Source organism: Miniopterus schreibersii, assembly GCF_964146895.1.
Source record: "Miniopterus schreibersii genome assembly, chromosome: 10".
Taxonomy (NCBI): Eukaryota; Metazoa; Chordata; class Mammalia; order Chiroptera; family Miniopteridae; genus Miniopterus; species Miniopterus schreibersii.
The window spans coordinates 56,108,050-56,134,219 of NC_138110.1; positions in this window are offsets into that span (position 1 = coordinate 56,108,050).

Below are 26,170 nucleotides of genomic sequence, written 5' to 3' on the forward strand. Positions count from 1 at the left end.
TAAAGACCAAGCCAATGAAGATGGGAAATTTGGTGAGCTATATGCTCACCTATTCCCTCTCCTTTAATTCTAACTATCGTACAGGATAGACATGGCTGTGCTCCACTGTGCAGACAAGGCGATAAGGTGGAGGGCTGAGTGAGGCGCCAGTGGGGAGGCGGAGGGGCACAGAGGTTAGCAACTTGCCTGGTATCATACAATTAGGAAGTGGCAGGGCCGGGATTTGAACTCAGACTGAATGGCCCCAAAGCGGATCTTGTTAGCCTGCCTACCATGATGTTTCACCGATAGCAGAAAGCCCCATTGGTTCGCAAAGAGCATATCATATGCTCTTGTTAGCTTCTGAAAGATTCCTTCTCCATAATTCTAGCTCTACCTCCCTGCTTTCTCTTGGGGACAACCTGCTGCAGGGTCGCCGAGCCGGCCCAGTCGCACTCCCATCACGCCACTCTGGCCTGGCAGGACTGATGGGGCATGGCCCATTGAGCTGTGCAAACAGCTCTCCTGCAGCCGGGGAGCAGCAGCATCGATCACAGTTCCTCCTTCTCCATCTGTGCACTTGACATAAAGCCACCGCAATTCAGCTTTGGGGGGGTGACAAACACAGGTGTCTGGGAGCAGGGAGTGGAGCCCGGGGTCCTGGAGGCAGGTGAAGGCTGTGCCTGGGGGAAGAACACCTTGGATGCTAAAGTAACCATTTAGCCAGAGGAGCCCTTTGCTGTCTGGTTCTCCTGCACCTGACTTCTCTCCTCCCCGCTGCCTCCTGGTTCTGTTGAATCAGGACCTTCTGGGGCCTCCTCCTGGGGCACCGCGCCCTCGAGCCGTGGGCCAGCCTCCCCCTCCAGCCTCTCCCCTGCTGCTCCTGAGCTCTGCTGCCCTGCCCACTGCTGGCCCTGTCTCAGCGAGATGCCTGCTCTCTCCCCTCAGGGCTTTGGAAATGACATTTCCTTGTCACAGATACTTTTTGACTCCCTCTGTTAATGTGAATGACTTCTGATAATCATTGCGTTGCCATTGGGAAGTCAGTTCTTCTAGAAAGCCTTGCTCTGGCTGCATCTTCAGCAGCCCTGGGACCTCCCTAGTGGAGGCTCCCATTGCGTGGTAACCAACGCCACTTGTGGACTGAAAATCCCACAAGCTTCTCCGCTCCACGCGGCCAAGGACTTTGTATATTTTCTTCACCATTGCAGCCTGAGTCTGGCCAAGTGCCTGGACATAAAACAGGCGCAGTTATTGCTTTGGGGGTAAATGAATAAAAGATGGTCCTTAGAATGACAAATAGTAACTTTTACTTGACCATCTGGGACAGAAGTCACAGGCCATGCGGGTGATCTCTCTGAAATGTAAATAGAGCCATGCCAAGCTCCTATTTAGACCTCATGATGATTTTTGTAGGCTCCTTAACCTGGTCCTCAAGGCACTGTGTGCAGAGGCCCTGCTGATGTCTGTGTCCTCATTTTCTGCCACTGTCCCCCCACTCTCTATGCTTTAGCCACACTGGTTTTCTTTCTGTTTCTCAGACACTGAACCTCCTTCCTGCCTCCGGCCCTCTCCAGGCCGCTCCTGGAATGGTCTTCCATCCGGTCTTGGCATGGCTGCCTCCTGCAGCTGGAATATTATCTCCCCCATGGGGCCTCCTGTGGTGTCCCTTCTCGCCTGACTCTGCCCACCCCCTGCTACACTAAGCGCTTCCTATCACATGGCCTTGTTTTACTTTCTTTCCAGGATTTAGGGGTTCATGCATTCTCTCTCCCTCTCTTTTGCTGTCATATTTTCTCCCACTGGGATGTCAGCCTCCTGAGGGCAGGGCCTTCCTATGCCCCATTCTCTGCATAGATCTGGGGTCTAGGACGGTATCTGGCATATAGTATATGCTCAATAAATATTTCCTGAGTGGGCTGCCATGATCAATGTATTTGTTGTAGTTATGAGGTTTGGATGGGCTTGTTCCTGCTGTCTTACCAAATCTTTGTGATTCCAGGAGTGTATTGGAAACAGGTTGCATAGGAAAAGCACTTAGTGAAATGCTTGCTATATCATTGGTGCTCAGTTTCTTCCAGATCCCTTATGAGTGTAAGGAGATGTAGCTTCTGATCTTGGAAATAACCACCAATCAAGTAGGGATTGAACCTTGATCCCAGGATCCCAATTGGGAAGGGTGATTCCAGGCTCTACATCTCGATCACAGTGCCTGGCACATGGTAGGGACTCAATCAATGTTAGCTATTATTACGATTGTTACTATCACTGCCCTGTTCCCACTGTGCTGATGAGTGAGGTTTACCTCCTATGGGCTGTTCCTGCAAGGCAGGGGTGATGACTTGCCCCAGCAAATAACACAGTAATATGAGAAATGCTCAACAAAAATGAAAATCAGCTTAGAAAGTAAAAAGAAGAGATGAAGTGTGGTACACTTGTGGTACTGTGAAATTTGGGGACTCTACTAAAGCAATGTCCCTGTGACATGAATCTACTCACAGAGGGTTGGGAAGTCATGCATAAGCTTTTCTACCTAGTTTTCAAATGAGGTTATCTTTTAAAAATTTATTTCATGTTGTTCTTTTGTCCTTAGAGATCCATCCTCAGTTCTAGGTAGTTTATTTTGCATCCACTACTTAAGAAGGCTAATTGTCTGCATCTTCCAGGTCTCATCCCAGGAGAAGGTACTGACCTGTCACATTTAAGGCTCATACACAGCTCAGGTGAAGAGCAGGACTTGACAGCAGACACTGTGCTGCACCCCAGAGAGCTTCTCAGAGCAGACACAGTGCCAGAAAAACCTAGCTGGATCCTTGTGTGAACATGTAGCTTCTGCACCGCAAGAGGCCCCTCTAGGTACTAACCCCGCCCCAGCAAACATTAACTGAGTCCCCCCTCTTCACCAAGGACCATGCCAGGCACTGACTCTGATGTTAGATCATTTACTAAGATTTTGGCACCCACTCTATGGTACAGCTGTTGTTAGTCCTATTTGATTGTGGGTAAATTCAATTTAAATATATTATGTATATGAGTCCACGCTGTGTGCCAACCATCATGGGAAACATCCAGCCACGTTGGAACTGAAATACAGCAATTCGGCGGGGATCTGCGAGGACCTGCTGTAGTCAGGCATCCTTCTAGGTATGGGGATAAACAGATGCAGGGAAATTGCTGGCCTTCAGGAGGCCTTGGCTCAAAGGGAATCACAGCCTTGGGAAGGAGGAAACCAACCGGGGGTAAGAGTAAATAATACGGTGACTCCATGACAGCACTGACATTTTTTTAAAAGTATGTTTATTAAGCCAGATTTGGATTTATGTGAGTTTAAACAAGAATCGGCCCAAATCATTTTTTTATGCTAACCTTGTTGTGGCTTCTGAAATTCCTCTGAGGAACTCATGTCTCTGACGCACCTTGCCCAGTCCCTGGCTCCTTGCCCAAACTGAATAAATGCCAGCCTTGTCCACTGCTCTGGATGAAGGTTGCGATGTTGACCTACCTGTGTGCCCTATGGGCCTCCCGGGGCCAGGTATGGCTTCGGTGGACCCATGGGACTTAGCAGGGAGCCTAGGGGTGGGACAGTGTCAAAGTCTAACCAAGAGCCTCTGAAATCAAAGAATCATTCGATTTTACTTTCACAGCTTTGCCCTCTGCTGAATTTGATCTCTTCTAGGCTGATATTTTCCAAAAACAGCAAACATGCCCCATTTTCAAGGCAGTGCTTATATCGTCTCTTCTCCACTAATGACTTTCTCAGATGGGCGAAGCCATACTCTGTGGGCATGAGAGGTAAAGGAAACTAAACAATGAATGGGACCTATACCTGCTCCTCATACTTCTGAATGTTTTGATTTCCACCTTGGCAGCGACTGGGGAAATCCTATCCTTGGGTCAGAAACCACGCTCATGGTGAATTTAGTGGAAGAGAGTCTTTATGCTGAAGTTAAGGCACGTAAATCTCAGCAATTCTTTTTTTTTTTTTTTGCTTTTCTTTTTGGGAGCCACAGGGAAAGGGGTTTGTAAGAATACATTTCACCATGAATGATGGAGATAGCGTTAGCTCAACCTCTGCTTTTTACTCCTTCCTTAAAAGACTAAATCATAACAAGCAACTCAAGTCACCTTTGAAATGATGACAATCTGGAAGACCACAGCATTTCCTATTTGAAAAAAAATATTTAGTGCAAAAAATGAAACTAATTAAGAAGTACAAGGTTTGCAACTGATTCTCCTAGGATTTATTAGGTGAAATGTGTTTGAAGTTGATGCCGCTGTTTTAAACTTTAGCTACATTTTCTCACACAGTCAGAAGCCACTGAACATCCCTCCTCAGAGTTCCACAGGTTCGTAGAGACCAGGGTTTCTCACCCTCGGCTCCAGATCATTCTCTGTTGCGAGGGGTGGCCTGGGCACTGTTGGATGTTGAGCAGCATTTCTGGACTCGTAAACTCCCCTTGTCCTAGTGGTGACAATGAAAAATGTCTTGAGACAATGTCAAATGCCCTGTGTGGGGGTAAATGACTCCAGGGTGGAACACCACCGCACATTTCATTTCGCATCATTCGAAGTGTTCAAGTCAAACATTTCCCCATTCCCTTGAGAGACATAGAATAATAAAACCATTATTTGATTTACTATAAAACCTATTATATGTTGACCAACTGCCCACTATTAAAATTCAATTTATTGTGCTCTTTACAAAATGTCTTCTAAATGAATTTATTATTTACTGTGGGGGAGGCATGTTTTAAATAAGCAGTTGCTAAATGAGGGACCAGTTAGGTATCAACAGTGAACCACTGCCTTAGACCAATGACGGTCGTTTTGTGTTATGTACCCGTGGTTATTAGAAGCTGGCTTACTGGGATTTGAAAAGTAGAGCTTGCCTCATGCCAAGATGATGTTGTGGTTTTGGTCTTGCCTCAGACCCTATCCCCCATGTTCATGGATGACCTAATTACAGCAGCTAATATTGAGGGACCACCCATTCTGCGTGAGGCACTGTGCCGAGGCCCTCAGGAGGAGAATCCCATGGCATTCTCCACACGACCCTATGCAGTAACTGCTGTTGACTCCACTTTATAGGGATGGATCTGTGTCTCAAAACATGTCATGACTCACCTAAGGTCGTGGGCAGTAAGCGTTGACCTGCAATTCCAACCCAGGTCTGGCTCTCACTAGGTCATTCTGACCTACTATGCTCAGCAACCACCTTGCAATGCTTATCAGCTGCCTTTCAGTGCCAGTAGGTTAAGTCAGCTCTGCTGTACCTGTTTATCATATATGCTGAAAATCCCACCTGCATGCTTCTAAAAAACAGCAAGGCACTGAGTCCTGAGAAAAATGATCTGAGCGTCAGGAGTGTTTTTTCTCTTGCTCTGTCCAGGAGAAAAACAGTTAGCTTGTCACACAATGAAGTCTTTGCTGTCAGACTAAACAACGACATCTCTTCATCACCTGAAGGGCAGGACCAAAACCAAGATTTCTTTTTCCTGAGAGTTGAGTCTTAGGGGTTTCATGGTTTGTATTATGGACTATAGGGTTTTACGCCTCAGCTTTCCAGGGCTGGGCTGCCGGGACTGTGGCGGTTTTCAGAGAGCTGGGCAATGGCTGGGGATCTCCCATCTTTAATCACTGGATCCAAGCAGAGAGGGGGGGCGCAGGAAGAAGGAAGCAGTGGGCAGAAGAGCGAAACCCACTTAGATGGCTGGAGCCTGGAGCCGGACCCCAGGCCTGCCCCTGGGCTGGCTCCCGTGGTTCTGCAGGCTCGGGGTTAGCAATGGGCCAAGCCGCACAGCAGGGCCCGGCCTCGCCTTTATCAGAAGGGGCCCAGCAGATGAACCCCCAGATTCCTAATCAGGGTCGAGTTAGCGCCTCGTTCATTCCCGCCGAGGACGGGCCGGTGGGGCTGTCAGAGAGCCCGAAAGCAACCGGCTGGAGGAGGTGGAGGGCTCCTTCCCTCCCAGCCCGCACAGCAGCGCGCTCCTCTTGTGTTCCAGTAAATCGTAATAAGAATTAAAAAAATCAACTTCTAGATTCTTCTAATACCTGCAGCTGCTGTCCCATTGGGACTGTGTGAGTAGAGAAATACCCCACCCATTTAAATGTGGCCATCGTTCAGGCGGTGGCCAGCCTAGGAGCCTCCCTTACCGGGCCCTTGAGAGGGGCACTGAAGTTCCCAATGTTCTCCGTCTCCTCACACGGAGTCCCGACTGCGATGCGTCCTTCCGAGCTCCCTCTCTGTCTCCCTTTCTAACAACCGAAATTTGGCACAGTTCCCTTCCCCTTTAACCCACACAAGCTAAAAATAACATCCTCTTGGAAGCAGCCAAAAAGTGTCAGTTGGACGAGTTTAATTAGCAGGGCGGGCCAGAGACAGCTCTAGTCTTCCCGGCTCGCAGCATTCTCCCCAGGGAGCCGGGGCCCAGCGCAGTTGGAAAATCCGGGTTCATGTGTGCACCAGGCCCGAGGGTTTCTAACTTGCGGGAGAGTCTGCCTGGCAGCCAAGCCCTTTCATCCCCGTAACACCAGGCAGGGGCCCTGGGGTAAGGACAGGCCAGCTGTGGGTAAGGGGCTTAGGGTTTTAAAGCATGGGCTGCTGGGCTGCGCCGTTGGCATCCCGCCTCCCCGTTTACTGGCCCTGTGACTTTGGGTGAGCTACCTGACCTCTCTATGCCTTGGCTTCCTCATCTGCAAAATGGGCATAACCCTAGCACTCACCTGGTAAGGTGGCCATGAGGATAAATGAGTGGAGTCGAGCATTTAGGATACCGCCTGGCACAGAGTGGGTGCAATATAGAGCGTGTGCTGATCCAGTCCCCCCTCAGCAGCCTGTCGATAGCACCACACACCCCAAAGGAGAGGCACTAGTAACTATTGGCTCCATCGTGCACATTTATTTGTTTATTTTTAAATATGTCTTTATTGATTTCAGAGAGAGGAAGGGAAAGGGAGAGAGAGAGATAGAAACATCAATGGTGAGAGAGTCATTGATCGGCTGCCTCCTGCACACCCCTGACTGGGGATCGAGCCCACAACCCGGGCATGTGCCCTGACCAGGAATCGAACCTTAATCTCTTGGATCCTAGGTCGATGCTCCACCGCTGAGCCATGCCAGCTGGGCTATTGTGCACATTTAGAGAGGAAATTATCTATGTACATACAACAAGTAACATAAACTGGGATTTGAAACTCTAGCTTCAAAATCCTATGTCTTCCTGCTCCCTCCCAGAACATCATATGTGTCCATGACAGGGAATTCATGACTTTTTTTTTTCTTTAAAACACAGGTCTTTAGCAAGTCTAGCCTTAATATAAACCTAGACCTCTTTGCGTGTAACTTCTTTGTTGAATTCTCTTCGTCTGGAGCTAAACAATGACTCTTTGTCCCCTTACACATGATAGGCCTTCATGTCTTGTTTTCTTCCCCTTAAGTTTTCCTCTTCCTCCCTCCACCCCAAAACTTGGTGGCCTTAAAGCAATATCATTTCTTATTGCTCTTGAGTGTAAGGATGAGCTGGACAGTTCTGATTCTGTGGGCCAGGCTCGGTGGACATCAGCTGGGCTTTGCTCTTGTGTCTGAGGTCAGCTGGCAGGTTGGCTGGGGGCTGGCTGGTCTAGGATGACCTTGACTGGGATGGACAGGGTGACTCCGGCCTTTCTCAGCGGTCTGTCATCCTCCACTAGCCTAGCCTTGGCTTGTTCGCGTGGCAGTCACAGAGGTCCAAAGAGAAAACAGAAGCCAACAATACCTTTGGAAGCACAGGTGCAGAACGGGTACACCATTTCTTCTGCTACATTCTACCGAGCAAAGGAAATCACACCAACCTGGATCCAAAGATATTGGAGAGACACAGGAGGGGTGGCAAAAATCATACTTCAAAGTGCATGGATACAGGGAGGAGAATAGTTGCAGCCATTTTTTCAAATAATCTACTATCTCTTCCTTCTTCTTTCTTAATAATTCGTTAATTATTCCAATAAATTAAAAACACTCACTTAGACACTAAGGAATCAATGCCAGAAAAGAAAATACATGGTCCTTGACCTTCTGTAGTTTATAGGGGAAGTTTAGTGGGGAAGACAGATATTAATGAAATTATCCCACAAGTACATATGAATTTACATATGCACTTGTGTAGAGTGCTGTGTGAGATTAAATAAGGGAACCTGACCTAGTCTTGAGAGGAGGGGAGCTGAGGGATAATTTCTCTGGAGAAATGGTGATTGAAGTGAGACCTGAAAGACTGGGAGGCAACTAGGCAAAGCTCAGGGTGAGGAGCTCTAGGCAGGAGAACAGATAAGTGAACCCCTGGGGTCAGGTTCTACACAGGAAGGCAGGCCAGTATGGCTAAAATTCAGGGGGGAAGGAACAATTTGATCTTTGATGATGCTGAAGAGATCAGTTGTGGACAGGCCCTGTAGGCAGTGGTGAGACATTTGTTCACTATGCTAAAAACAATGGAGCATCACTGACTGGTTTTCAACAGGATGGGTGGGTGGGAAGGGAGTGACATGATTATCAAATATTGTGTCTATAAAGCTGGAGCTGAGAGTGGTGGAAAGGAAACAAATCTGAGACTGCACAGTTGCTGGCGAAGGAAGATGTATTTGCCAGTTTGTAAGTGTTTTGGAGACTTGGACAATAGACTGGAGAATTGCATATTACAGGAATGTGAATCAGGGACTAAGAAGAACTGCTCTGGACATCTTCCCCAACCCTACACGATGATTTTGAATCAAAAATACAGTGCTGCTTTTGTTTTCCTAATATTTTATATAAAAAAATGGAGTCTGTGGTTAGGAGCAGAGGATTCGAAACCAGACTGTCTGGATTCACTTCTGGGTTTGCAGTAAGTTTTGTCTGTAAACTTGGGTAGGTTAGTCACCATTTCTCTGCCAAAGTTTCCTCATCTGTAACATGGGGACTATCACATTCCTTACCTTAGATTTGCTATGAGAAGAATTTATACATGTAAATCACTCTTAATAGGCCCATAATAATTTTAAATTATTAATAATAATATCATTTTTATTACTTCCATGTTTCTGTTGTCCATTTTTGGTTTTGAAGTTATTTGTCTTATAAAAGGATTTTAAGGAGTGTTTCATCATTTCTTTTTAGGAAAAAAAAAGTGATTTTTTAAATGACTAGACCAGTTATGTAATATATTGATTAGCTAGTTTTTAAATAACAGTCATTTCTAAAATCAACTGAATTTGTATTTTTTTAATTATATTTTTAAAACATCCATTTAATATAAATTTTCAAGATTACTGGCATAAAAACAATAAAATTTTATCAAAGACAAAAAATGTCTTTTGATATTTCTTCCCTATATGTATTTATGTCTCTTTTTGTATTTTTTTAACATGCTCATTTGTGCCTTAATTATTTATTGTGCTTCATTAGTCTTGACAGATCATTTTATTAATCATTCAGAAAATTAACCTTTTGTTCTATAGATTTTCTTTGATTTTTCTATTTTATCAGCTCCTCTTATGATCTTTATTATTTCCAACTTTCTATTTTCATTAGTTTTAATATACTGCTTTTTAAAATTTATTGCATTGAGCAGTTAGTCCATTAATTTCCCATCTTTCTTTCTAATATTTGTTTTCAAAGCTCTTCATTTTCACCTGACTCTATTCCAGCTACTTTTTACATATTTCATCTGTGCTATCGTCATTATCTTTCAAGTTTGACTATTGCACAATTTTCATTTTATTTTTTTTGGCTCTTTTATTTAGGCCCTTTTAAAAATTGCAGATATGTGTGGAATATTTTAGTTGTTATTTTATTTTATCATTTCTTTCTCATTTAATTATGTTGTTATCAAAGAAAGTAAATTTACTGTACTATTTATTTTGGTGTTTGTAAAATATATTTTGTAAATGTCTTATGTATTTGAAGATAATTTCTGTTCTCCATATTCCACCTCATCAGTTCTGTCTTTAGCTTCATCTAATCTTTTCAATCTATTTATTCATTTTCTTAAAACCTCTAATAAGTTAATTTTTTTTACTTCCAGAAATTCTAGTTGGTTCTCTTTCAAATTCATCTTTATTTTATTTATTTTTAAAATAGCGCTATTATTTTAAAATGATATCAATGCTTTTATTAATCTTTGGTATTTAAATCTTTCCAAATTGTTCTATTACTTCTAGTTCTTGGGTTGCTAAGTTTTATTTTATTTTGGGGAGCTCATCTGGAGCTTTGGATCTCATGGACCTTTGCCTTATGTTTTGTTCTTCTGACACTGAATTCATCTTCAGAAAGGATTGAGTATCCTGTGGAAGTTCTACATATTATGCCTTGTAAAGCTATTGCTACCATATGATTTTAAGATTTTTTATGATGACGGTCCCCAGTAGAAATGTCATTGTTTATAATAATCATGAACCAAATTTTGTGTTATTTCTGGGCTTACCATTAGTGTACCATTTATCTAATTTAAAGTTGGACAACATATTTACTCCTGGTATGGGTCTCAAGTTTCTTTTTGGCCAGCAACTTTTTTTTTTCTTCATCCAAAGTCCTAGAATTTTGTTCTGGGCTGAACTACAGAGACTTTTATAATCTATGAGGACAAGGTGGGATTTGAATTCCAGCTGCTTCTTTCTGTATTGTCTTTGGATGGGCATTAGAGTCTCAACATCCAGTTCCTAGGGTCTATGCCTCCTCTAATACCTGACTCACCTTCAGATTATTGCTCTGAAATTTATTTCTTTTTTTTTCTTTCTTGTACATGGAGTTCTCTCTTATCTTACTGATTTCTTTAATTTTCAGCTTTTTATCCAGAATTTCTATGGGCTTAAAGTAGGAAGTGGGACAAAGTGCATCAGTTTAGTTGTCATGTTACAAAAGGTAAGCTTCAGATGTTTCCACAGTAAAATATAATGCAGGAAAACAAAAGGACATTGTTTATAAAGTTTTAAAGTAAATAAGGTATGACCAATGAATTGGACCCAGGGCTGACTATCAAAATTTAGAAATATTACCAGTCAGTTGTCAAACAGACATTTTAAAAAATTAAATTACATATAATTAAATACATTATTTTTAACAAAACAGAAGTAAGACTAATTAGTTCCTAATTATTTTATTAGACTTCACTATTATCTGTGATCTTGAAGTTATTTATACTTATTGTTTCTATATAGTGCTTGTGTTATGTAGTGTAATATAATGAGGTGCTGTTCCTGTTCCTGAGCATCCCTTCCCAAGTATGCATTCAGTGACATTATGTCGGTAGCTTAAAATTAGGCCTGGTGGAATTACTCACCTCAGGAAAATCAGCAAATGCTGACATCAGGTCTTTTTGTTCTCCTGCAGAGCCAGATAAACATTTTCTTACAAATTGCTAGACTCGAGAATATCACAACTAATGTATAAGAGCAAAATATGTTTATTTTCAAATATCAAAGCTCTCAGGAAAGAGAGCACCCATTATTATCTTTTGAAAAAAGCTCAATAATAAGATCAAAGCAATCATGGAATAAATATGAATTGAAAACAAAAGGTAGCAAATTAGAAATGAAATAAAGGATAATGTATAATGAATAAATTTAAGCCTGGAACTAAAGCAACACAGTTTTAATAATTAGGGTTGTGGCACATCATTTAATGTTATAAACTTTGGCATCATTCAAAGAGTAATAAATATAACAGAATTAGGAGACTGAAAAAATAAGATGGCAGAAAGTATAGTAGTGTGGATATCTCCATCTCTTAGAGCAAAAAGTAAATTGATATTGTTCAAAGAAAATATGGTTTAAAAATTTCTGCCTCACCAAAAATGTAAAGCAAACATATTTAGTTATAACATATTTAAAAATGCCCACCTAAGATTGAGATGATGACAGCGAGGCCTGCTTTTACTTAACAATGGTAATGTAGCCCCTATCCTGTGTGGCAAGGTGGGAGAAGGATTGAAAAGGAAGAATTAGAACTGCCATTATTTGCAAACAACATAAATACCTGTGTGCTTTTGGTTTGGTTCATTTCTAAATCTCTTAAGTTGACAGAACAATATTATTTTTATATGCATTTTATATTATTAAAATGGATCTTCTAACTTTTTAAGTTAAAATGCTTTATGAGTTTATACTGTTCATCAGGATTCACACTCAGGATCGCATGGTTGGCTTGACCTCCCTAGGTTACTTCCACATGCCGTTTACTTCACGCCAGTAATTCTAGTTCTCAAGAGGAGCAGGGTAACAGAATGAGGATATTCCACAAGCAGTCCGGGCGCTTTATTCCACATGACACAACAGTCTCAGAGTAACAATACCAATGCTATTCCACCAATATGAGTACTGCATACTACTACATTTTTTTTAGGCTTACCCATTTTTTATTTTTGAAAATAATGGTACTTGGTCTATATTGTCAGTGTTCACAGCTATTACATACTATGCCCTCTTTCTTTTAACTCTTTTGAAATTTTAGTTGTAAGTGTAACATAATGCTCACCGTCAATCCTTATTTTAACGTCTTTATAATAATTTCACTTGTCTGAAGTTTGTTTTCTAGTAGATTCCTCAGAAAGAGTGAATGGAAACAGTGTTACCTGAGTTTTAAAGTGTGATAGCAGTTTGTCTATAGCTTTTAGATGTGAGAAGTAGCTTGGATGGATACAGAAATCCTTAGTTCATTTTTTCCCTTGGGTATCTTAAATATGTTAGTCCATATCTTTGTTTTGACATAAAGCATTGCTGCTAAAAAGTCTGATGCAGTCTAATGTTTCTTTTTGTTATAAGTCTTTTGGGTTTTTGTCAAGGACAAAAGGGTTTTGGGTTTTTTTTACAATTCCAGTGATTTTACTAGAATATGTTTCAGTGATGGCTTGTCTGAATCAATTTTTTCAGGTATGTGTTATGTCTTTTCAGTATGTAGTTTTGCTTTTATATTGTATATTTTATTGTAACATGTATTGTAATTTTAATTTTCAGGAAAGTTTTTCTCAATTATTGTTATTTTTGTTCTGTTTCTTTATTTTTACTCTTCAGCAACTGCTATTATACATGAATTGGATCTTCTTTACCTCCATTTAGTATTTGTTATTGTTTCTTAAATTATTTCATGTCTTTTAAATTTCTTTTTGATTTAAAAATTCTGTCTTTTCACTTTCTATTTCTCTTAAACCATTACCTGTTGTGTTTCTTTGCAATTGTGTTCTTTCTATTTTAGTCTTCAATTCTGAAGTGATTTTTTTTTCTTTTATTTATAATTCTTTCTTGAGTTATTTCACCTCATTTCTGATTTTTTTCTTTCATTTAATGTATCATACTCTTAACATCTTATATCACATTTAGGAATAATTTTTGTTTGTTATGGGCATGTCTTTTTGTGTGTTCTTTGTCTCCATTTGTTGTCTATAGGGAGTTAGTCTCTTACGTTTTTTTAATGTTTGCCTATTTTTATGAGAAATTAGTTTTCTTGAACTTTTAGAAGGAACCACTGTACATGATAGTTTTTCCTAATTTCACAGAGCTCCATTTCTTTTGTTACAGAATTGGTCAGCTTGATTTCAAATCTATCCCTTGGCCCTGTTCATCTCCCCTACTTTTATCTAAAATTTGCATTTTCTTTATTTTAATTGTCTCTGTTCTGCTCAATGAAGATTCTATCCCAGAAACTCTTCATCATTGTGCGCATTTGTCTTCAAAGGGAGCTTGACTACTTTTGAGAGTTCATAATGCCCAGAATTCTTCAGACCTTAACTACAGGCATTACCTTGATCTCTCTTGTACTCACCTACTATTGGAGTTAACAAAACCCATTGCTCACTGTACTTTACAGTGAGCCCTTGTTTGCCATATTTTGGTTCTCCTCTTCTCTAGTTTGTCAGATTTCTTTCCTCTGTTTCTCCCCACACTGATGTTGATGCCACTCACAGTTTGTAGCTGTCTGTATTTTGACCAATTCATTTTTATTTTGTGTTTCATAGGGATACCTGGACACCCGGTTTTGTTATATATAATTTTACGTTTTGCTACGTAGCTGTACTGTCTTTATGTGGAATTCAGATAGATTTAAAAATTATGCCCCTGTCACCACCAACTTCCCAGACTCTACTAGGATATTCAATTAATTAATATATAAATAATTCCAATAATAAAATAACGTTCAAATAACAATTTTTAAAATTCATTGCAATTTGAAAGACATTTAAAAATGTTAAAAATTCATCACATTTCATAACAAACTTAGAATATAATTTTCAACATGATTTATGAAATCAATCTTAAAGTAAGAGCCAACATCATACTTAATAGTGAAACATTAAAAGAACTTTTATATAATCAGGAACATGATGGTTATTTTTGCTGTTGATATAATTAGTAGTAATATTTGCAGATATATGAATCTTTCATGAACACAGAAGTAGAGTTCTAAGATTACAAGATTAATTACAATTTAAATCCCAGAACCCACCTAGGAGTGGGCACATGTAGCTGATCTATTCCTTATCTTCATCTGGTTTGTCTCAGGCTCCACAAGGCAGAGAAGACAGGTGGAGGTGTGCCATTCTAATTACAGCTAGCACATGCTGAAAAATGCCAGGACTCATGCTCTGAGCTTTATCCCAGAAATTCAATAAAAAAAAATTAACTTCAGCCTGACTTGGAGCCCATTTCTGATGTCTGGTTTTTTCCTGGTTCCACAGTTTCAGAAAACACAGACATTTGTTAAGAGTAGTTGTTTATTTTTATTTCATGAAATAAAAATAAATAAAAAAGACCATGAGGCTCTAAAGCACATTTGCCAAGTTACGTTTTAGGTACTAAAATAATTCCAAAGGCATCTCAAGGAAAGATTCATTAAGAGCTTAAAATATAAAACTTTTAACAATTCTAACGAGTGACCAAAAAAATGTCAGTTCCACAGGAGAATCAATGAAGGGAAAACATTTCTTAATTAATATGGGCAAAGATATTTCAGCCTGTTTTTCTTGCCCCCCCAGAGGCAGAGGCTCGGAATGCTGCCTGCTGACAGGCCACTGCGAGCGTGTGCTTGGATCTGGTGTCAGAATGTTGGCCTGCGGGCCGGGGAGAGATTGGCCATCGCTGAAGTGTACACTGAGTACCTATTCACGTACTTTTTTATTTTCCATCCCTGCTTCTTCCTGCCAAGATGCCATATCAGAAATAGTTGAAGAATGGAAAGTGTTCAACCTGGGGAACAGAAAACACACAAAAAGGAGAAGAGGGCATGAGCTCCATATTCAATCAACGGAAAGGTTGCTGTGGGGAAGGAAACGTGATCAGCATTATTCCAGAGGGGACAGCTACCACGGATGGACAACATTATACAGGAGTGGCTTTCAGTTCAAAGCCTGAGGAAGCTAGCTTCTCTGCTTCACAAGCTCTGCCTGCCGCACCCTCCTTCCGGCCCAGGTTCATTTCCAGAATCCTGGAAAGAACTCCCCCACAAATTCATATTTCCCTTCTCCTGAAATTTCCTTCTTAGTAACGGTCTTGTCTGAATTAAAGGGATAAAACTATGTTTCATTTTCAAACATGGCCGGTTCTACATCCAAAGATAGCATCAGATGCAATGAAGTCACTTTCACATCAGAATTATTACACCAACAGGTAGTTATATTGCCCTTGGCTTTATTGTGAGTTCATTAAAGAAAAAAGTGACCAAAGGACAGTGTTTCTTCTTTAGAACAAATGGAAGCACCTTGGCCCTAAGAGCAAGCAGACTAGTTATATATAACCACAAATAACTTGCCTTCAAGGGTACCCTCAGTGTCAGACTGGACACAGCCACTGAGGAAACTCAGGGGATGAGAGGCCAGGGGAAGATACTGTTTCAATTGGTTCCATCCAGGCATTTGAAGACACGCAATTCTCAGTTAGTCATCTGATCAGTTTGGCTCTAACTTGTTTTCAGAATTAAAAAAAAAAAATAGTGCATACATTTTTAAAGACTTGGATAGATGTCTTCCTTGGGTCAAATGTTCTGGCTTTCCACCGCCAGCCAGGCATGCTGAAGGGCAAATTCCTCTCACTGGCAGGCCTCTGCTCAGCTGTCATGTCTCTATGCTGTTTGGGTTGTGGCCAAGGGAAGTGGAGGGCTGGAATGGGGTCTGAGAATCTAGGTCAATTCAGCCTAAAGAGACATTGTTACTCAAAGGTCATGAGGGGTCATGGGGCAATTCTTTCTTTTGCATTGGTATGGGCACATCTCTAGGGAATAGGAGACCTGTAGGCTGGCTTTGTTCGTGACTCGGGCCTTTTCTCTTCTTCATTGGTCTTCTATGGATCTGCACCTCCCCAGGGCAATAAACTTGGAAACACAGCCTCAACTTGAGTCCACTCACCTGTATGCTTTAGACAAATAGGAATCACATCATGTTCTCCATTTTGTATAGTCAGTACTTAGCAATGCCATTAGCCCACAGAACTTGTTGAGCCAATATTTGTTAGAGGGGAAGAGAGAGAGAGAGAGAGAGAGAGAGAGAGAGAGAAAAGAGGGGAGGGGAGGGGAGGGGAGGGGAGGGGAGGGGAGGGGAGGGGAGGGGAGGGGAGGGGAGGAGAAGAGGAAGGAATGGAAAAAGGAAGGGAAGGAGGGTGGGAGAGAGACAGAGAGATTGTCCATTCCACTCACTCGGTGATCTCTATGGTTGCCTTCTTATCATCCTATGAATTCCTCATATTCATTCCCCCTGGGGGAGAGAACAGCTCAAGAGGAGAGTGTAGGGATCAGAGCTGGGGTCAGTTACTGTGGATTGATCACTATTGGTGGAACAAGAAGGTTCTGTATCATCAGAAGAAAATAGAGAGAGATTAAAAGGTCAAATTCAATAGCCAAGGTTTTCAGTTGAATCAAAAAGCTCAGATTGGTTCCCAGAATTCACAATTTCGAAGACTATAAAAGGACAAAAGTATAAAACCAGTGAAGCATGTTGAGAAGGGAGCCAAATAGAGGCTGGAGTCAGAAAGTCCCGAGTTCAAAACCAACTCTAGTGTCTATGATCTGCATGAATTTTGAGCAAGTCTCTTTTAATGTCGGTCTTCATTATAAAGTAGAGATAATAAGAGTGCCTACACCATAAGGCCTTTGGCTTTTTTCTTTTCACCTTTCTGTTTGTGTTTCTTTCTTCTTTCCTTCCATTGTCTTTTCTTGCTTTTTTCCTGCCCAGAAACTACTATTGTTCAGCTTTCAACTTGATATTAGTTCACTTATCACACAACTTTCAATCTAAAAATATCATAAGCATGTCTTTACATAGTCCTCAAGAATATTCAACGTTGACTTCTGCTTCTGCTGGGCTACAGCATGCAGGTCAGTCTCTCCTTGAGAACAGCTAGAACAGCTAAACAGAACCATTTCTTAAAACTGAAGAATTACATGTCAATATTCTAGAGAAGAAGGAAGCTCTCTGAGCTACCTGAATAGGTAGCTGAGAGGCTGAAAAACAGAACTGAGATCTTATAGCCACATGAGACTATAGGGGCACAATTTGGAGCCCAGGGCCTGTCAAGGCTGAGGAGCTCTAATAACACACCACCATAGTTTTGGGATTTGGAAGGGCTGCACTCTAGGAGCAAGGAAGAGAAGATTCAGTCCTTGTACTGATTAAAGTCATGGGAAGCATGCATTATCAGCTCCATTGCACAAATGTAAAAATGCTCAACAACTTCAGAGTACACTTTACAGAGTCTAATGTTGCCCCATTATGAGCATATTAATACATTATCTAGGTTAGGGATACAGGGGAGAGGCAGGGTCTTGACATTGTAGCATCTATGCTAAAGTAGACCAGTGAAACTAAGTTTATGCTCACGCCTAGTAACTGAAGACCAATTTCCCCAGGCAGCCCTGGGACAGAGCTTGCCCTCTCTGGCTTGAGAAGCCCAATGAAGAGCTCATGGGCTTTCACGGTGATGTAGTTGAGATCTTTTTTAATACCAGGCTGGACAATGGGGCACTAGTTCAAACCATTCCTTTGTAATGGTCATTCACTTTGCTCTTCGATCTCAGCTTTCCTCCACTGAAGACCCGGTCCACTGGGCTGGGCTCAGCCTTCGTCCCTTGGAGCAGACCTACCAGCAAATTGCTCTTCTCTTGGCACCTGTGTTCTCTACCTCATGGTTTATTTAACTGTGGCTACTCTTTTCATTAATAGCTGTTTACACTTCACAGTGATACTTGTTGAGCTTGGCAAAAGCCATCACCTCTACTCATTTTTAGTCTCTGACCCCAAGACAAATTGTCGTATTTGACCATGTTTTTGCTGGGTAACGGCAACTAGTGAAAAACAGTTAATTAAATGGGCTAAGTTGTTATAGTGAGAACAGAAATAAAAATATTGGCACACTGCTAACCTGATGCTTCTGGAAGAATGGTCAACCTGGATACCGATAAATACAGAAGGAAAGTGGGAAAACATGGAACTACATAGATCCTCCCGTGACTCTCTTTACCCCTACCCAAATATTTTCATATGAGAAAGGAAGAGACCGCGAGGAGCGATGCCCCATCTCCAGTTGCTCAGGTTTGTGAACCCGTGATGGGCACCGCAGCCCCTTCCCTGCTCCTGGCGGGGCACAGTCCATCCAGATGTGGATTCCCTTCCTCCTCATCTGGTTTCACCACTAGTCCTGGAGGAAGGGCCCGACCCCCGGAGGGCAGCGCAGTTGAGCCTCACACCCTCCATCACACGGCCAGCAGCACATTTGCAAGCCTTCAAAGTGCCACTTAATAGGACCTTCGCGTCCCCCTGGCCAGCTGAAGAGAAAGTGCGCTGAACTGCCCGGCTGGCAGAGCTGAGTTTGTACAGATGGAAGAGCTAGCAGAGACCACAGAGCAAATACCAGCGACCAGCCCATTTCACACTTCTGAAGAAAGGGAAAGGAATGGCGGGGGCGGCCAAAGCAAACAGCCTTTGGAAAAGCTGAAGCTGCGGCCTGGACTCCTCGGCTTTCCCGCTCCTTTCGCGCCCGTTCTGGGGAGCTCGCTCCACTCAGAAAAGCAGAACTTTACACTCCGCGGGCTCACCTCCCACAGCAAAAGGGCGCTTCGTTCCCAGTCACAAAACAAGCCTTGTTTCCAACACCATCGGCAGTTTCCCTGGAGTCTGGCCTTTTGGGGGGGATGAGAGAGGTGCCACTCCCCCCCCCCCCCAGAAACGTCTATGCTGCTGGGATTCCCTGAGCTTGTCTTTCTGTGGTGTGCACTCAAACATACTCTTTATTTCTCTCTCTCTCTTTTTTTTTCTTTCCTTCCAGGAAAGTCATTTTCTTTTCCCTGGAGTCTGTTGAAACATAAAACTTCCCCACAATCTGCTACCTCACAAAAATACCCTCCAGTTTCAGCTAAAACACTTGGGTGCTTATCAAAATGTCTTCTAAAGTAAACACGGATACTGTTGCTGCCTTGGGGATGTGTGATGTTTCTAGTTCCAAGCCCAGGACAACCGAAGGCGATATTTGGAGACCAGCAGTAAAGAGAGGGTTAGCCCGGGGCCTGTGAAATGGGCAGCGGCCGTCCCCGGGGCGGTCGCCCAGAATTTACGGATAGCTGCTGGAAGAAACTCCCCTGTGGGCTGGCACTGGGCTAGGATGCTCCGTTAGAGAAAGGAAAAACCCAAACAAAACACATGATGTGCCCCTGGGACAGACCATACTGTAATCATCCGAGCCCTGGATGGGGTGGAAAACGGCCGTCAGGAATCCTGCTGATGGCTTACCCAGGGCACCCAACTGGTTTACCAGAATGCGTGGCTATGTGTCTGTGAGGAAAACTCTGCAACTGTGTTTAAAAAACAGTTCCATCTGTTCACATGTGTTTAAAATGCTTAGATGGAGGGGAAAAAAGGGTAAGTGCAAACTCAAGAATCAGACCCTTTAGGAAATAGGTCTTCTCAATTCCATTGGTCACAGACACTCAGGTGACTAAACGAAGGGCTGATGGCAATGGGCACTGTTGTTATAGGAGGGACGGGAAAGCAGCATGGGGACAGCCAACGCATGTTTGCCCTGGGGACCTTCTCCCCGGCCGGAGGAGGCCTCTAAGGCCTGATCTATGAAAATGTGTGCCTGGATCTCTATTTCTGAGAAATGGGTTGGGCCAAAGAAAAGCCCACGAGAGAAAGAACTGGTGTCCAGATAACTGTGACTACAAAGGAGGGAAAGTGTTCCTTGGGGTTGGCAGAGTGAAAAGATAACACAGATGGAAGATAATCCTGGTGACTGGAACCAGGGAGAACAAGGAGTCCAGAGCAGTGAACTTGAGCGGACACTGCGCTTTCAGAGTTTTAGAAATTCCTTGAGAAAACAAGCAAACAAAACCATATATACGCCCTGATTTTAATAGACTGGGGTTGAGGGCAGAGGGCAGGAGATACGCATCAAGGTAGGAGATTCGTGAACATGACACTTCCAAAGAGTTAACTCTGTTGGTTATCTCCCATGAGAAAGTGTCTAGCGAGGTATGTGTATGTTCCATCACCAGATGAGGAATTGTAATGCCAAAGTCAATAAGGCCAGTGATTCTTGGCCTGGGTCGTGTTCCTCTGCCTACTAAGGGAAACATAGCCTGGAAAACTTCTTTCTGTAGTAAGATGTTGTAGAGAGTCTGTTATTTTGTAATTGACCAAGATCAGGAAAACCAAACATGATTCACAAGCCTAGGCCCAGCTTTTCCTTAACAATCGACCTTGATCACGTCTGCAAATCTCGATAAATCTCAGTTTCTCTATCTGAAAGCTGAAAGTGTGGGAGAGCTTTGTCAAAGTTATTCAGGAGCAGGACAACTGTGCCAAGCACAACTTCCCATGGCACCTCTGAAAATACAGCAGATGGTAAGTGGCAATGCCCTGGTTGAGAGGGAAGGGTGGGGAGGGACCTGGGGTCTCCAGATACTGATGTCCTAGGGCTATGCAGAACAGTGCTCACACCAGTGGGCTTGACCATGCTGAAGCTCCCTATAATGCTACCCTTCTTTGATATCAGGTTATCTGATCTAGACAGATGAAGTGAAATTTTTAAACACATTAAATCGCATTAAAAAATCTGAATCAATCTTGAGTGGACTATACCCTTGGGGTAGCTCTCATCTCATCTTGATCTTCCTGGCTCACAGTCGAGGGGCTGAGAGAGGAGATGGATGGACTCTCTCTCTCACCTTCCATCGCTTTCTCTAGCATTGCCACCTGCAATCATCTATTGTATACGTACATAATAAAAGTAAGATGCAGAATTTTGGAAAGTATCATGCAAACACAATACAAAGATAAATACAAACATAAGGGTTTTTATTTGCTTATTTCTTTCTCCCGTCACTAGAATGTCAACTGCATGAGGACAGGGCCATTTTGTCCATTTGTTCCCTTCTGCGTCCCAAGACCCAGCTCAGTGTCTGGGCTTAGTAGATGTCGCAGCAGTAACTGTGAAATGGGTGGCTATCTGATTCTGGTCTCCAGAAAGCTCCTCACTGAGCTTTGCTTTGTCCTCTTACAATATCAGATTCTGCCTGGGATTCAACCTGAATCTTCCTCACACAGTTTTTTTATTCCCTTCTCTTTTCAAACCTCTACTTATGGTTAGTAGTGCTCAGGCCAATGGCTGTTTTTCTGAACTTTTTATGACATGCTCTGGGATATTTCTATAGTCAGATGGAGTCTGGGATGCCTTAAAAGCCACATAATCTTGGGAGCATGAGTCCCATGCAGATACTGGATTCAGGCCTGTCTCAATAAAGGGACTCAGATCTGTTGGCAGATCCCTTTTCTCTCACCTGCCTTCTGGGCTCTGCCAGACTCTTCCTCCACTCCCGCCTGTAGCCATCTCTCACTAGCTGTTATCTTCACTAATAGCGACGTCACTCTGACCATCTATAGCCTCCCACACAACATCGCGCATTTTGGGGCATCAACTCTGTATCATCACTGTGTTAGGTGTTATACATACAATGAATGGGCCAACAGACCCTGAATTCAAGACATGTAGATTCTATTGGGGGTCAAGCTTTTATGACCATGACCCACAGTAAATATAAATAGACAGTCCAATCTACATGAACACACATAGATACATATTGTCTCCAAAGTTGTATGAAACAATCCTTACCTGAGTGGCATCTTCCATTCTATTCTGGAGTAGTTAACCTATTTTATTTCATTAAAAAATCTGATTATGACCCACTAAATTGATTCCACTATCAGTTATGAGTTTCAATTAATACAACTAATTACTTGCGGGCCACTTGGAAAAGACTGCTGTAGAACGGGAGAGAGTTTCCTGAACCACCATCACAGGATAAGAAGTGCATACAAGGAAATAAATGGAAGCCACAGGTGAGTTGCCACCCCTGCCAGGAAGATGCCCTCCAGGACTGCGCTTCTCAAACTCTAAAATGCACATGAAGCGACAAAGACTTACTAAGAATGCAGACTCTGATTCAGGAGATTGGGTGTGAGGCCCGAGATTCTGTTTCCAACATGTTCCCAGGCGCAGCTGGTACTGCTGGTCCCTGGGTTACACTTTGAAAAGCAAGGGTCCAGGGGGTGTTGTCTCAAGGATGACCAGGAATTATCCAAGGGGCAGAGGGAGGCTGAAAGGGCTTCCTGGTAGAGGAAAAGGCATTTGCAAGGTTACCTGTGTAAGAAACACCATGGGTGACAGAAGGAGCAGCAAGCACCCACATCGTCGGAAAGTGCCCTATGCATGTGTTACAGTTAAATATAGGGCCCCGCCTTAGCAGTGAGGGGCCATCAAGGCAAGAATGAACCACGATCAGGAAAAAGGAAGCAAAGTGCACAGATTACATTTTAAAAAAGAAGTTATAGTTTGGCCATTCTATTTATTTATTGTAAAACACACTATTGGCAATTGAAATTTAGAATGTTTATTGTATTTTTCCATCCCCAGGGGATGGGGTAGAGGTGAGTAGAACCCTAACCTCACCAGCAGGTACTCACCAGCTGACCATCACGCTGAGATGTGAAGCACTTTCAGGAAAGCTGGAAGCTGAGTGTGCTTGGAGGGGGCGGCGGGGTGAGAAATTTGAGGTTGGGATTGAGGCACATTTAGTGTCAAGACCAAAACCTTGCCTCCCATCCAGTGATTCCTGGGCACTTGGAGACAGACTTTAAGAAGAGGGGAAGTTCGGATGGAATCACAAAGAATGAGGTGGGGACAGGGAGGTGAAGGACATTTTTTAAAAATTCACTATAGAGAGAGGAAGGGAGAGGGAGAGAAGGAGAGAGGAAGAGAGGAACGTCAGTGTGAGAGGGAAACATCTATGAAAGGGAAGCCCCGATCTGCTGCCTCCCGCACGTGCCCCAACCAGGGATCCATCCTGTAACCTAGGTATGCGCCCTGACCAGGGATCGAACCCGCCACCTTTTGGTGCAGGGCATGACGCTCTAACCAACTGAGCCACCCTGCCAGGGCTAGAAAAAAAATTTAAGGAAAGAGCAGAATTTCCTTCCCCCCCTGCCCACCTGTAAGGAAAGAGAGGACTCTGCCCCTCAAGCCTTTTTTCCAATTAGTGCTTTTCTGTCTCCTCCTTTCCCCAACCCCCGTCTCCACCCCCCGCAAGAGAACCTGTTACCAGCTCGGAGGGCACAGTGTTAAAGGCCAAACCAGTGGCAGCCTTAGCGCGACTCAGCCCGGCGGTAAGGACAGAACCTGAAGCCCCCCTTTGGCAGGAAGCGGGGAACCGCTGGGAGTTACGCGGCTCCAGGCAGGTTTCTCAGGCACCGACGTGAATGCAGAGGCTCCGCTCGCTCGGGCATTTCCCTGCTCCTGTGCAGCCGGTGCCCGCTGACTCGCTACCCCCTGGGGAGACATGACTTCCCACGCTGGGCACGACTATGCCCCGGACAGGCCCAGCCCCCGCGGCCGGTGAGCTTGTGCGGGGTGGCCCAGGTAGGCCTACAGTAGCAGTGCAAGTGAATAGCGCAGTGACAATAAATAATAACACTAGAATAAGCTCTGCGGCTCACGTGTTCACAACTATAAGCCTGCTTTTGCCAGCCTCTGCAGCGATGGCTTCACGCGCATGTATGTTGGTCTGAATCACAGAGTGATTCGCATGTACTGTGCACCGCACTGTTCGCTCCTAGCAGGCGGGAGGGCCCTGGCCGCAGCCGCCCTGCTCTCACACTGACCGTGGAGAAGACGGCGGAAGCAGGGCTGGTGTGGAGAGAATTTGTCCCCACTGAGGCCACGAGAGCATGTGGGCCACCCAAGCCCAGACCTCAAGGCCCACCCAGCACGTGCCAGGCTGACGTCGACTCAGCGCTGACCGTCTTCCACTTGCTTTCCCAGGAAACCATCTTTTAAGGAACCATCAGTGGGCATGTTTACCCATGTCTCAGATGGCTGTGGTGCAGAGGAGGGAGCCCAATCATGGAGTCTGAAGCATTTCTTCCTCCTAAAAATGTGATCTGTAACATACTGCATCAGACTGATCTCGAGTGGGGAGATACCATTATTTTATATAAAGGAGCCAAAGATGGCTCTGTGTATTGGCCCCTAGGTTGCCATTTCTTCACTGCAGGCTGAGACCTGTTATTTCAAAAGCTTACTAGCACCAAACCCAAAGTTTTATATATCCAATTACTTTAAAATAACCCAAACAAGCAAATTCTTAACCATTTACAACCTGCCTACATTGCATACCCCTGGAAACCTCACCTGACAGCTGCTACCCATTGAGAAGATAAGATGTAACCTTGTAGTTATAAGGCCCAGAGCCCTTGAGCTTTGGCGTTCTCTCACCCAGGGACACCCCGCCTACTGCTGGGTGATATCACCTGGGCACTTACGCCTCTGTCAGAAGTTCCCCAGGAGTTCTCTTGCCCTCCTGCCCTCCTGGATGGCGGTGGCCTTGGGGCCTCTGGATGGTCTCCTGCTGTGAGGGACTTTCCCTCCCAGGCAGCCTGTCCAAGTGCAGCCCAAGAAAGCTCTTGTGTGTTACTGCCTCTTGGTCTCATCTTTTCCTTTAATCGGCTCCAAACTTTTCACACCTACTCCACACTTCAACCCCAGGTCCACTGAATCAAAATATATGGAGAGTGTTCCTGAAAATGTAGTTTTTATGAGCTTCCCCAGGGTGTGTGTGTGTGTGTGTGTGTGTGTGTGTGTGCGTGCAAGCCCATATGAGCATTCAAGTTTAAGAACCACAGGTTAGAAGACTTTCTGTATTTTGTATATTCCTTTCCACCCTCCAGCTTCATGTCTTTCCCTTGTAAGGTTAAGATGATGGTGTCTATTCAGAGAGACCCCTGAAGATAAAATGCAGTAGGGTGCATGGAAGGGATGGACGCAATGGTGGGCACCTGGTGGGTGCCCCTCACATCGCCACTGGGTCTGAATAGTTCTTCTTTTGCCTTTCTGATGCTTTTTTGACCTAGTTTATGTCATTCCAAACAGTCGCTCTTTTAACATGCGTTTTGAATCACGTGGGCCTTGTCACTACCAATTTGCTTGTAAATCTCATTTGACGTACTACTGTGCCTACCTGACTTAAAGTCTTTTAATTTTCCTGTCCCTCTGGCCGTCGATCTCTCAGTAACTGCATTATCTAATGCTATAAAACGTCTGATAGCCAGAGGTATATGACAAATGCTGCACAAGATACATTTGTATTGTATTGTTACAGTCCTTATTGCTAAATTCAGATGGGACTCAAACGATATTTTTATATAAGATTTTGTTCAGTTTCACTCCACTGTCTGTTGTATATTTCTGGTTTTGCTAAATACGTTTTTCTCCCTTTCTGCTTAGAATCATCAACTGAAATATAAGTATTTTTAGCAAGTTTGCCGAGTTGTTCACAGTTTCATATGTATGTTTTTGCTCTCTGGGGATACAATCAAGACACAGCCCAGCGTCCCAGTGACTGGAGAGAGAGATGTGTGAAGTCAGGGTGTGACTTCTCAGTGATGGTTGCTAAATGAGATCATTTGCCAAAGGTGCCTTTCTGGGCTGTGGAATCTATAACCCCTAATACATGACTCTTGCTTTCCTCAGCATTGAAGGCTCTTGTCCACAGAAGATATCTGAGACGAATGGATAGGCCTCCTTTATTTCATCTCTATTGCTCACTTTCCTCCAGGTTCTTAAAGAAGCCACAGCATGTACCAAATATATGTGAAGTATGAAAAATCGTATTTTTCTCCTAAAGTCAAGGCCAGGAACTGCTGCAAAGAAAACACAG